The sequence below is a fragment of the Manis pentadactyla genome, chromosome 17, assembly GCF_030020395.1.
Source record: "Manis pentadactyla isolate mManPen7 chromosome 17, mManPen7.hap1, whole genome shotgun sequence".
Taxonomy (NCBI): Eukaryota; Metazoa; Chordata; class Mammalia; order Pholidota; family Manidae; genus Manis; species Manis pentadactyla.
Window position 1 is genome coordinate 35,211,934 of NC_080035.1, and position 14,017 is coordinate 35,225,950.

A 14,017-nucleotide genomic window follows, 5' to 3' on the forward strand; every position below is an offset into this window, starting at 1 on the left:
TGTAAAGGTTCTTTTTTTTTCTTTCTCCCCTTCTTCCTCGTCTACTTTTTATATATTAGGTTTCATATTCTGTACTCTTTGTGTATCCCTTGACTAACTTGGTAAGTAGTTGATTTAATTTTTTATTTGCTTAGTAAATAATTGGTCTACTACATTTACTGTGGTTTTATTTTCTCTGGTTACAGCTTTTTAGCCTTAGGAGCAATTCCATCTAGAGCAGTCCCTTCAAGATACACTGCAGAGATGGTCTGTGTGTGTGGTGAATTCCCTCAACTTTAGCTTATCTGGAAATTGTTTAATCCCTGTTTCAAATTTAAAAGACAATCTTGCCAGGTTGAGTATTCTTGGTTCAGGTCCTTCTGTTTCACTCCATTAAATAGATCATGCCACTCCCTTCTGATCTGTAAAGTTTCTGCTGAGAAGTCTGTGATAGCCTGATGGGGTTTCCTTTATAAATGATCTTTTCTCCCACTCTCTAGCTCCTTTCAGTACTCTCTCCTTGTCCTGGATCTTTGCCATTTCAATTATTACAGGTCTTGGTGTTATTTCCTAGGGTTCCGTGTGTTTCAAGATCTCTGCACTCCCATGACCTGAGAGACTATTTCCTTTCCCAGACTGGGAAGTTTTCAGCAATTATTTCTATCCCTTTTTCTTCTGGTACCCCTGTAATGTGAATATTTTTCTGTTTGGATTTATCACACAGCTCTCTTATTATTCTTTCATTCCTAGAGATCCATTTTTCTCTCTGTACCTCAGCTTCTTCATTTTCCTGTTCTCTAATTTCTATTTCATTTACCTTCTCCTCTACCTCATCTAATTTACTTTTAAATCCCTCCACTGTATGTTACAGCTCAGATACTTTATTTTTCAAAGTTTCTATCTCTTTGTTGAAGTCCTCCCTAAGATCTTGAATATTTTTCTGTAGCTCCCTGAGCATGTTTATGATTTCAATTTTGAAATATTTATCAAGAAGATTGGTGATTTCAGTTTCACTGAACTCTCTTTCTGGTGTTTTTTCCTGTAATTTTGTTTGGACCAAATTCCTTTGCCATTTCATTTTTTTAGTGTTTCTTATGGAATAATAACTATGTAGGCAGTGCCCTCTAGTTCCCAGAAGCTCTATTCTCTGGAGCTGCCAAGCACCTGCAGCAATGGTGAGGGTCTCAGGTGAGCAGCACTGGTGCCTGCTGGGGGAAAAGAGTTTGGCTGAAAGGTTTATTGCCTTCCCAGCTGTAACACCTGCCTCCACTGCCAGGCCCAGTAAGCCGAGCATGCAGAGAAGAGCCTCTGTGCTATGCCCCCTTAGCTGCTATATGAAGGGCTACCCTCCGGCTGGACTGGTGCGATGGCGGGGGCAGCAGGTGAATGGAACCAGTACCTGCTTGGACAAAGGAGCAGTGGGGGGGTACTTGGGGCTGCATTGCCAGCCAGCGGGATGGAGCCGAACCTCTGAAGCTCCTGAGAGTTTCCAACCTGCTGGGTTGAGTACCCCAGGACAATTTTGTCCACCTGTCCTTTTTCCTGAGCAGCAAGTTCTGTGTAATCTTTGCCCCTTTAGTTCCCCTCTTGCTGCTGGGAAGTTTCAAACTGCCTTCCTTTATTCTGTCCCTGGTGGGCTGGTTGTGTGAACCTGTTCTCCACAAGCTGCTGGAATCTCAGTCTCTCAGTATTCCAACTGTCTTTGCTTTCCAATGCCACTCATCTCCAGAGCAGTATGTAATGTGGGTTTGAGCTCCCAGATCTCCAGGGCTGGGTGTTCAGCAGTCCTGGCCTTCTACTCCCTTCCTGCTCTGTTTCTCTTCCTCTCACCTGTGGGCTATGGTGGGGGGGTGAGGGCTTGGGTCCCACCAGGTCACAGCTTTGCTACTTTACCTTTTTCTCTGAAGTCTTCTCTTTTCCCCAAATGTAGGCAGTCTGTTCTGCAGTCTTTGGGTTGCTTTTTTAGTAGTTTTATGGGATCTTGAGAGGAGTTTTCTGCCTCACTTCTCACACCACTATCTTTTCCCCCCATCTTTGGAAACATTCTATTTCCTTAGTTGTGTGTCTCTTTTTGTTAGTCTTATAACTTATATATGTTCTTTTATATCCATCTAATACTTAATAGATTCAGTAAAGTATCTGCCACTACTTTTTCAACTAGAAAAAAATTATTTTGTTTAATTAAGAACTTTTAAAATTACTGTTTTTGAATAAAATGAGTTAGTTGGCTAGGATTTGCTTTATTAAGGCTATATAGTCATCACACAAGCAATTATAGTAACACAAAAATCAAAACTTAATTTGTAATACCAAAACACAAGAAATAAAGAATTAAGGAGAAATCAGAACACTCACCTTATCAAACTAAAGAAAAAGCACATAAAGGGACCAGGGGTGTGCCCATGGCCTGGCTCCATTCCTCAGTCTGAACAGTTCAGCAACAGTCAGACTTGGACAGGGGGTTTTTGTTGCAAAAAAAAAAAATACAAAACAAAAGTGATAAAATAAAAGCAATTTTCACTTGGAAAAAAACAAAAAAGCACATTATCCATTAAAAAGGAAAAAACCATGTTGCTGGATGCCTCAATATAAAACTATTGAGCTATCATAAATACATAGGCTATTAATTTAAGCACAAATATACTTAGCATAGGAAAGTACTTTTCTTCATATTTGTCATCATGTTTCACCATAGCCTAAGTAATAAATAAATAGCATTTTTACCATGTCATCAGCATAGCTGTGTAGGGTAACCATTTAAGAAAATTCTTCTTTTGACATATTTTACATAGTTAATACCTGTAAGCCAGACCTTTTTCCCTTGACTACTACTTACTGGAAGAGTCAGCCTGAATCAAAGAAATGTTCCAGGTTTTGTGTGACCCCTTTGCCAATTTTTCAGGATCTAATCTTATTTCTCTTCCATCACATATGAGCCACACTCTTTAACACTTTTTTCAAAGAAAGAAAAAAATAACAGAGATGCCATCTCATTTTCTTTCACTCATTCTTTCTTTTGCTCTTACATTCCATCCATCCATTTATTCAAGCATTCATTCAAGACATATCTATCAAGAAGATACCTAAAGCACCTTTTGCTTTAAAGTCAGAAATGGGCAGAAGTTAAACCTACCTACTTAAATTGGATTTTAACATCTGTGAATTGCAAGTAATCATGTTCCCATTCTCCCAAACCTCCCAGTCTATAATGGGCTGTGCAACCGTGAGCAATAACTTTATTTTTGTTGATCTTCTTCCTCCTATTTACATTATCCAGTCGAATGAGATAATTCTTATATTTAGATGCATTTAACTCCAAATTTCTACATTTTTAAAACACATGTTCTAAATTTTCAGCATTACCAGATAAGAAAATCTAGAAAAAGCTGCTCTTAATGGGAATAATAGCATCATCTCTTTGAGCAGAGACCACACATCCTGGACTACTTAACAAGACTGAGCAGGCATATGAAGAATGACAGTGAGCTGGCCCGCTGCTCCCACTCAGTCTACCCTTTCATCCTGCCGACAAATTTCAGTGGAAAGAGCAACTGTTGTTTCTCTGAACTGTTTTTCTGCTGAGTCTTTAGCAGTATCTCAGTTTCACAGTGAATGGCAAAGACTGAGATACAACTAACTTCTCATTCATAAAGCATTAGAGGGTTTTCCACTATAATTAGATTCTTGTATTAGAACAACAAATATTTTTTCTGGCAGAACAAAAAATAAGCAGCTCTTTTATAACTGATTAGATCCAGGGAAGAGGAGTCAATTCTCACTCACAGTTGCAACACAGAAATCTCTTAGCCTTTTCTTTTTGCCTCCCCTTGATTATTTGCACCAAATTGGCCAGCTGTGGCCTGTGGAACTGTCAAAATGCACGCCAGGTCCACCTTTGAATATATGATATCTCAATTATCTTCAAAGCCTATGGGGATAATTGAAATATAAGGTAGAGCTGCAATAATTACCCAGCTAGACAAGCAAGCATTTAAGATACATAAGTCCTAATAGAGAACCAGAAGAAATTAGGTATGTACATCTATCACTTAACTGCTTAAAAAAATTAACTGTCATTACTATCCTCTAGTTGTAATCACTCTCTCTCCTCCTCCCACACAGGTATCTTCACAAGTACCATCTCCACAATGATTTCTTTGCTGGGGTCTTTCACTCCAGATAGCACTTTTAGAAATGATGTAAAAATAAATGTTACTCCACAGGGTTTAGATATATGTAGCTCTGCCACTAACTGCTGGGCAACCTTAGACAAGTCCCTCAGGATTTCAGAGACTGAGAAAGGCTATCACAGAGAGAAATAAAAGATCTGGAAGTTGCCAGACTCCCACCTATTTCCACCATTTGCTCCTTTTAGAATGAGTATGTTCTGGAGAAGAGAAAAGTTTACAAACATAAATATGATATAATCTACAGATAAAGTTTTCTGTCTTGCAGTTCGTTTAACAACATTAATCCTCACAAGAAGTGGTCACCAACTGAAAGAACTATCTACAAAGGGAATAACCAGTTAAAGCATCTTAAGTCATATGATCCTGGTGTTTAAGGAATGGCAATTATATTTGCAACTCAGTATAAAATAATTGAGTAGTTAAGTTAAAAATTTTAATTAAAACTAAAAAATCTAACCAGCATTTACCCATAAACTAGAACACCCACACCCACACACAGTATGTATGTGCCAATATAAACTGGGATATTCTACTAGTGACTGATCTTTTCTTAGCACATTAATTGTTCTTATTCTCTGATTGGAATTATACTTTTGAATTTACTCTAAATCACAAATTAGAGCCATATCCCTTCTGGGGTCCTGGATGACTTTCTGGGAATTTTAGCCAGGTTGTTTTCAAAAGCTTTTCTTTTTTTCTTCCTAAATTCAGTAATACTATACTCTCTCCCTGTCTATCTTCACTCACCTCACCAAATACTCCTTTCAGTTTTGTTTCAAGAATTCCCATTGCACAGGACTTCCTAGTCATGTACCAAGCTACAGGAAATCTCACCAAGGCATAGCAATTGACAGGTAAGATAAAAAGCCACTTGCTGTTGCAGCCATGCTGTAGAGAAGCTGCCCTATGGCACCACCTTTCTTGGTGCCTGAACACTTCCACTTTGGAACTGCTACGGGTATTCCCCTTTGCCCTCTAATGAGACCCCTGTTCCCCCCTTTTGTGTTAGTGCCCCCTGGCTCAAGGACCCCAGGCTGAATTAACATTTGCTCCCTTATTAGCTGTTCTCCAGAGAGCATGTCTTCCAGTTACTGTCTGTCAACCCTGCCTCTAACCTACTGCTGTGCCTGGTAATTCACTGAAATAGTCTGAATATAAACTCTTGATCTCATCCTCGCTCATAATTTTGCTTCAAACTTTACTACCTGGTTAAACTAGAATCAACACAACTCACATTTTCCACCATGCACAAAATCAGAACTCGCATCTTCTCCTGCCATGCTTTGTCTTTCCTATGCTCTCACAGCCCTGACCTGAGCCTAACTGGCTTATGGCATTATAGATGGCAGTCAAAATCCCGGGAGCAGAGTGGTCACAGCCACTACCCACACCAATAACTGAGTAAGAGTCAGGGAGCACATGGGGCCACAAATGATCCTGTAGTTTCTCAAGAGATGAGCAGAGCTCAAAAACAATGAATCCATGCAGGTTATTTCAGAGCTAATGAGGCTTTTCTACATAGAAAGTCATCTCCATTAAAAGACCAGGTCCCAGGGGCAGAGCTGCAAGTCCTCAGGCAGGACTGGCAGGAATGAGCAAAAGGTCTATGATCTACGAAGCTCAGGTGGAAAGAAGGGTGAGGAAGGAGACTTGGGACTCAGTGGGACTCGGTGGACATGAGAGGGTAGAACCACAGCAGTCATGTTCGTGTCATGTTCGTTTCACACTCCAAAGGGCAAGGCAGGCTCACCCTGCTGGTGCAGGGACAAGCTGGCCCAGAGCTCCTGCAGGCCCCACAGGCTCTCCATCAGCTTATTTGATTCTCAGGCTATGATGCATTTGACTCAGTGAAGGGTTCCAGCTTCTCCTGCAGTGCCCAGCAACCCCAAGGGCTTGGAAGCAGGGAGAAATCTGTGTGGAGTCCAGCTCAGCCTCACAGCTTGCAGCACGCCCTTGCTCTCCCATACCTCCTTCCTGCTCCTCCTTCCTTCCTCCCTGCCCTGCTGACTTCAGGCCTAGCACCAAATGCATGGAAGGCAATCGTCATACACAACTTGCTTAACTAGCTACTAACTGGGATGAGGTCCAATCCTGATAATGAATCCCATTTCTATACAATTCCTATGGTTTTATTCCTCTGATCAAATTCTGACTGATACAGAATTTGTTATCAGAACTAGTTCCAGGCAAACAAAGCATGTTGAATATTAATAATCAATTGACTCACAAGTTGGAATATTTGTGAGTGTTACTTCCATTAGGCTGTAAGGTATACTAAGAGACTAAATTATGCATAAGATAAAGAATTGCACTCATTGTTGAGTCAATAATTATTCATGATTTTATTAAACAGAAATCTCTTTAGAGAACAGTAAGAAATTAATTCTCAGCTAACATCAGCTTGGGAGAGGGGAAGGAGGTTACTTTTTTTTTTAAAGTACAGATTTGGATAACATAAAATCAACCAGAAAGACATTATATTTCAATAAATGCTTTTAAATAATCAATTAGAATGTTGCTTTAATACTGTAATGTTCTTATTAAATCAAAATTGTTTAACTGCATTTGTTACGGTTAAAAGATGCCTATACCAGTTTTATGAGCACTCTTGAAATTTTCTGGTAAAATATATGAACTACTTTGATAATGTACTCTAAATACAGTGACATAAAGCTTAGCTGAAGGACCACTAAAATCAAGTCGCCAGAGAATAAAAATGTGTTAATTTTCATTAATATGAGAGCATGTGAGTAAGAGACAGACAGAGAGATAAGACAACAGAGAGACAGACAGGGAGGGAAAAGAGAGGAAGGAAGAGAGAAAAATCATTTGGACACATAAATGACCCTCAGTGGATTCTGCCTGAAATATTTAATGAGGTCACTGAGTATCACATTTACCCTTAGCTCCCAGAGGAGATTTTGCAGGGCACTTCTGAGCCCAAAGGAAAGAAAATAAACTTTCATATTTACTAAAAAAAAAATTTTTTTTATGCAAAATACCGTGACTTTTCTTGTTTACTTCCATTTCTTCCAGTCAATGTAACAACAACGTTCAAGGCCGAGTTCAAATGTCACTTCTTGTGAGAGCCACCCATGGCCCACCCCAACTCCCTGGGTTTCATTAAATATATTACAGTATTATTCCCGTCAAATTGCAGTAACTTATTTGCCTTCCCTGAAATGATGAAGCCTTGAGGGCAGGATCTAAATATAATCTGTCTTTGTAGCTCAGTGTCTAAGAAATAATAAATGCTAAGTACATGACTGCTGGATTTAATCACATTGCAGGATATGTGTGATGGTTAATTTTATGTGCCAATCTGTCTTGGCCATAGGGTGCCCACTTAAACATTATTTCTGGGTGTATCTGTGAGGCTGTTTCTGGGTGAGATCTGCATTTAAATCAATGGACTCAGTAGCCACCCTCCCCAGGAGTGAAGAGTATCATTCAATCTGTTTAAGGCCTGAATATAACAGTAAGTGGAAAAAGGGGGGAATTTCGTCCCTTTCTGCCAGCTGAAGCTGGGATATGAGCCTTCTCCTGTCTGTGGGCTCAGATTTAACACCATCGACTCCCCTGGTTCTCAGGCCTTTGGACTTGGCCTGGAATTACATCGCAGCTTTTCCTGAGTCTTCAGCTTGCAGATGGCAGATGGGATTTCCCAGTCTGCATAATCACATGAGCCAATTCCTTATAATAAATAATCTATGTCATATAGGATATATGTATCTCCTGTTGGTTCTCTTTCTCTGGAAACCTCTTAATACAATAGAAGTTAACATTTCTGTGAGTGAACCAGATCATGTGTGTACCCATCACCACAGAATAGCAACATCTTCAGGGATTTTATCTCCAAGAAAAAGCCAGGTGTTCTCTATTCCTTACCAACATACACTAACAATTTGGAAGTCCCCAGTCAGACCCTAAGACCAAAAGCTGACATATTAATTAAGATACCCAGTACTCCCAAGCATGCTGGTACATCTCAGCATTACCTTCAGTCAAAGGAAAAATGTATTTACAAATGCTGGCCTGACTAGTGGATTCTACTAAAGCCAAACTAGCTACATTCTAAACACAATTAACATGGCTTAAAGTAATAAAAATGGGTATTTTAGTGAGAACTTCATAACGTCAAGGCAATATACAAATGCTTTAACATTTTTTTTCCCACTTAGCCTTCACAACAACTTCATGGAGTAGGCATTATCATCACCATCATCACCACCCACACATCACAGATATAACAGTGAAACAGAGGCAAATGAAGTCTGGGCAGGGCCAGAATTGTAAGTCAGGAAGCCTGAGGATAGAGTCAAGCTCTTAACTCTATAGCAAGTTCAATACTTTCCAAGAGTCCCTTAAATGCATTTAAAATACTACTTATTGAAAAATGGTGATGTTGAGGTATTTTTTTTACCCTTCCTTTAAAACTCACTGAAATTTTTAAAGCAAAAGTACAAAACAGAGAAAAACTACTCCATCTTTAGTGAAAGAAAAAGCCATCAGAAACTCAGATTGGCAATCAAAGCATCGCTGTCAAAGACTGATAGGTGAGAGGCCACTGGGAGCTGACACATACCTCCTCTCACCTCAAGCAAATCACAGAATTTCCGGAAAGTAAAAAATCACAGTTATGAAAGGCCTATCCACTGAAAGCAGACAGAGGTGCTAAAAAAACCAAACATACCCAAGCATCATTTTACAGAGTCTAGCTCCATCACCCAGGGGGTCTAATGGAAGGGAGACAAGAGCATTTGTTTCAAGAGGTTTTGCTGTACAACAAACACGGCGAAGATTCTGGAAATGACACCTGGATTTAAAGAGTATCTGAAATAACAAACTCAGGTCAAGGTCTCACTTAGCTCATACCCAAACTGTTGGTGCCTGGGTACGAACACTATCTGCAATATTGGAACCACTGGGCACACTCAGAGATGGGTAATAAGCAGAGTCAAAGCCCGTGAGGGAACTGTGTGTAAAAGCAGCCAACATCAAAAGCAAGAGAGAAGCAGAGGTGTAAGCAAAAAGCCAGTGAAGAACATCACAAGAGGAATTACCCACCGAAACAGATCAAGAATTGAGACAAAGTACATTTCATAGACTCAAACAAACTAACAAAAGCCCTACAAACAAAAGGGTCTTTCTTTAAAAAAAATTTAATGTCAAGGAAGAAGTACAAGGGTCCAAATGATAAAATACAAGATAACTGAAACAGATGAAACTAAGCTGACAGAGCTATTAAGTACCACACAGATGAAAAGCCACTTTGGGAACTAAAAAAAAATGAAGAATTTGACTGAAGACACAGTACAGGCATGTTCGCTGACAAAGCACAGTGAATGAAATCAAAAAGTTAAAGGTAAAGATCAAAGATAAAGAAAACTAGGAAGAACCATACTTACTTCCTGGGTCACTAAAGAAGAGAACAAAACAAACAAAAGATACACTTTCAATATAATTTTAAAATCTGAAGACAAAATAATAAACTCTACGTCACAGAGTTGAATGGCAGGATTCAAGGAAAACTGATACAGAATGATAAAAACTAAGATAAAAATCAATGAAGTTATGTAACTCGTCACTTATTAAAAATAGTCCACAGACATTTGAACAAAAAGAACAAGTGAAAGATGGGTTTGCTTCGGCCTTCACAGGGACACCAAACACCAGACACCAGTAAAGCAGTCTTCCCATATTTCTGAGAGAAACAAGAATTAAGACTAAATAGCTTTGATAATTATGGTTATTGATCAGAGATAAATGCTAATAACCTTAATGTTAAAAAGACAGTAAAACAAGAAGAGGGAAAAGAGAGAAAGAAATATCATCCATGTTTCCCACCTTTCTTAGCACACATCAAAGATGCTGTTGAAAGTTAAATTCAGCCATTTAAAAAAAAATACAGAATTACCAGAAGTCAAAGTTGTTTTTCTTTCCTTAACTCTAAACTAATAGCATCACTTTGGTGAAAGGACATTAACTGGAAATTAATAAATGTCTTCAGTATAAATTCAGTTTCTATTTCTTCCATTATACTGAAAGCACACTGAAAAAAAATAACTCTTCATTGGAAATACAAAGTATAAATATGACCCTGTTTTTGCAAACCCCTATTTACTTGTATACATGCACACAGGAACACTGTAAATAAATAATGTTCACCAAGTGTTAATAGGTGTGAGGTGGGGTGGTGCTGGGGCTCTGCATGTGTTAATGTCTTAAATGAGCAATTCATCATCTTTTCAAATAATAAAGCTGTTATTCTACTTCAACGACTACACAATCTTTCCCACATCCCTATATACAATTTTGTTCCCATTTCCCAGATAAAAGGAATAAGATCCTCAAAGGTTAAGTGTCTTGAAAGAAGGGTGACCTAATTCAGGATGGTTTTTTAATAAATATGTGATTTTCCTACTACTGCATATCATTATCAAATCTATTGATTTGGCTCAATATAAAGACGAACTCTTACTACTAATTACAAATGCCTGGAAATACAATGGACCGCCAAACGCAGTAGGAAATTCCAACATAGCAGTCAACATGACACTAAAGTAATCACCAACTCTTGCAGAATGTAGCCATGCACGGAATCCAGTCACTGATCTCTGGGGGTGCTTCTGATTCTGAAAAGGATTGACTTTGTGATGCGAAGCTGCTCAACAATGTCATGAATCTCTGTCTCATGCCATAAAAATAATACTCTTAGTAACACACACATCTTCAGAACACTACAACCTTCAATCTTTTTCACAAATATGTCATTTTTTCCTTTCCTCCCACAACAAATCTTGAAAGAGGCAGGACAGGTGCAATTAGTTTCAAGCTGGGGAAATCAAAATTCTGAAAGAAGTCACTAGTAAAAGATCATATAGATAACTGCAGAGTCAAGATCTGTCTTTTTTGATCCTATGTTTATTGCCCAGACAGCAACTCTCCATAAATGTATAGCAGCCTGGCGCTGACCACATGTTTCATTTATATCAACTAGGGCTTTCTGAGCAACCATGTCTACTTAATTAAAATGGAAGAAAGGCTGGATTGCTGCTACTACAATCTTTCCACCTGGTGTGAAGAAAGAATCTTCATGGAAAGAAGTTTAAAGTAACCATGCTACATATGCCCATCACTCTGAAACAAACTCTTTTCTGAAGGGAATTTAAGTTTTCTCAGAAGGGCTTGCTGTTGTCCTCTTGGTTTTCAAATACAAGAAGTAAAGCTCACACACTGCTAATGCTGGATGGCTTAAGCAGCTGTTCAGAAGTAGTGACAGAGCACAAGTTTTATTATGAAATCGGGTAAGCTGGACTAATGTATATGCATGTGTATGTTTTGCACACCTGCTCTAAACCAGCTGCTGAGAAGCACTTGGTAAACATACTGAAATGCCTGGCATACAAATGGAGCAAAGCCAGGTTTGTGAAGCCAGGTCCACAAACAAGCTACCTCACTTCCCAATAAGAGCAACTGCTGAAATACATTACAGAGCACACAGACCAGATTTTGTACTAGTATTTGTAAGCAGGAAATATAGGATGACGAGGATCTTTTTTGGATTTGATCATTTCTAATGTCAGATGGTAAAGGACAAATTCAAGTGTAATGAAACTGAGTAAAACAACCAAGTTAAAAATTGAATGAAAGAAAGAACTTTATGCAAATATCTCTATCTATATGCAAACATATATATATATATATGTATGCAAACATATATATATATACACACACACATATATGTATGCATTATCTTAAGGAAAGGCAGATGAAGAGTGCTCCTGGAAGACTCTTGGTATGGCCACAAAAAATTTTTTTACAAATGCTATTTAGGCTGTTTACATATATTAGAACCTAAACAGAAAGACACCCCATGACATTCTATAGCTCTTGGCAAGATTTTTACCACCACTAGTGAACTGGAGATGAACAAAACAGTTTTAAGAGCCACATTCAAATCCCTTTTCAATCATGTAGACAATGGCAATGTTATTTCCACTGCTGACATTTTAAAAACTTCATCTTAATACTGACCTTGTCAATACATTTGAAATATACAAGATAAATTTTCAAACTCAGCAATTTTTTTCTCCCTGAATCAGACGTTGTTAAAACTAACAGCGCCTGATTCAACTAGGCTTAAAAACAAGCATCAATGCATTCTCTGTTCTAAGGCATCCATAAGGAAAATACAGGTCAAAAATATGACAAACAGCAATAAGAAAAAAATAATTAATTGGAACAAACATATTAAGTAAAATGCTTACTGCTCCTTCCTTTATAAAGATTTTGGAACCCATAAGATTTTAGAACTAGACTATGAGGCACAATCACTTAGAATGAACCATGTAATATATTATACTCAATCAAGATAATATTTCCAGAGTTTATCCTCAGGGTAAGTAGTAACACACTGATTCTCTTTGCCATCATAGGAAGTTGTCATAAAATTAGTTACAGAACAATGACATTGTCAAAACGAATAAACTTATAAAGTTGACTGCTGATCCATTCAAACACAAAAAATTAGTAACAACTGAGGGAAAACAAAATAATACTCTGTACATCATAGATAAGGAAAAGAAAAAAATACATTTTACATGATAGTGAGTAAAGAAAATTTCCATATTTCCATTGGGATGAGCTAGGAAAATTTTAATTTACTACCTCTGCCCAGTTGTCTTAAAGAGTACATAATATTTTTTATCTATAAATGGAATTATCAATGGTGTTCTTCAGGTAATCCACCTCCACCTCATGAGAGCCAATTATTAAATTTTAAGGAATCTTGCAAGCTAGTTGTTAAACCTGAAACCAGCTACAGTGGGAATATTTACACCATGGAAATTGACAAGAACAACAGATCAGACATCCCCTCCCAACCTTCCAGAGCCAGTTTACTAACACCACTGATCCCCATACGAGTAAGTACACAGTACAATTAATTCTTACAAAGTAAAGGCCATATAGGCACTACCGAGGTCATGAAAAAGAAAATTACCAAACACCCAGAAATCTCCCTTGTATCATCTTTGAATCAATACTCCCTCTAGAGTTTTGAAAATTTTCCAGATACAAATACTAGAAAGGAGCAATTTTAGCAATGAAAAGCGAAGACAGAAATTTTAAATGAGAGATGTGACCTGGAAAATCATTTGTAAGTCACTGAAGGTGGGCTGGCAGAAAGTCATGGTGTGATGTAATTTATTTGAAAGTAGCCAGAGCAATGGGGGAAGGAAAATATGGAACTGTATGTGTTCTGAAGTTATATAAAGAGTTATGAGTTCACATGCCTTTTTTACCAGACCTATTCAATGTAAAAACTTTATGAAAGGGAGAAGGTTTCACATATTGTCATTTTTTTAAATATTCCTGTGACTTATATATCATAACTAGTATGTATCCAAGAAAAACTCAAGTAACTGCCACAGAAGAAGTGATGGCCAGCATCTGATTACTGTTGAAATTCCCAGGACTTTTTCCCCCTTACTTGCCTGTGAGGAACCCAAGTTAAAAGCCTTTCATAATTGTTGTTCTCCTGAGGAAAGCCAAGACAGCAGGCACATGACAGCATATGACAGCAATCCTGTGCTATTCGGTGTGAGCATTGGGATTAAACAAAATCTGGCTTTCCTTTTCTCCATCTCAGTAATCAGTTATATCAAGTGGCTTTCCATTTCTTAATACCCATCTCAAAGTTGATCCTTAACATTCCAGCTTAAGTGCTGGAAACTGATGACAACTAGGTTTGTGCAAAGGGTTGCCTCCTTATAAATGTATTGAGAGTTCAGCGTTTAAAAATAAAAATTATACTTTACCAATAGACATGCGTGTCCAAGAATTGA

At 38.1% G+C, this 14,017-nt stretch overlaps 1 protein-coding gene across 5 annotated transcripts in view; it reads right to left on the reverse strand.

The window, feature by feature from the left end:
• The window catches only part of KLF12 (KLF transcription factor 12), a 445,357-nt gene that overhangs the window by 300,042 nt on the left and 131,298 nt on the right, over positions 1-14,017 (reverse strand). The window lies entirely within an intron of this gene.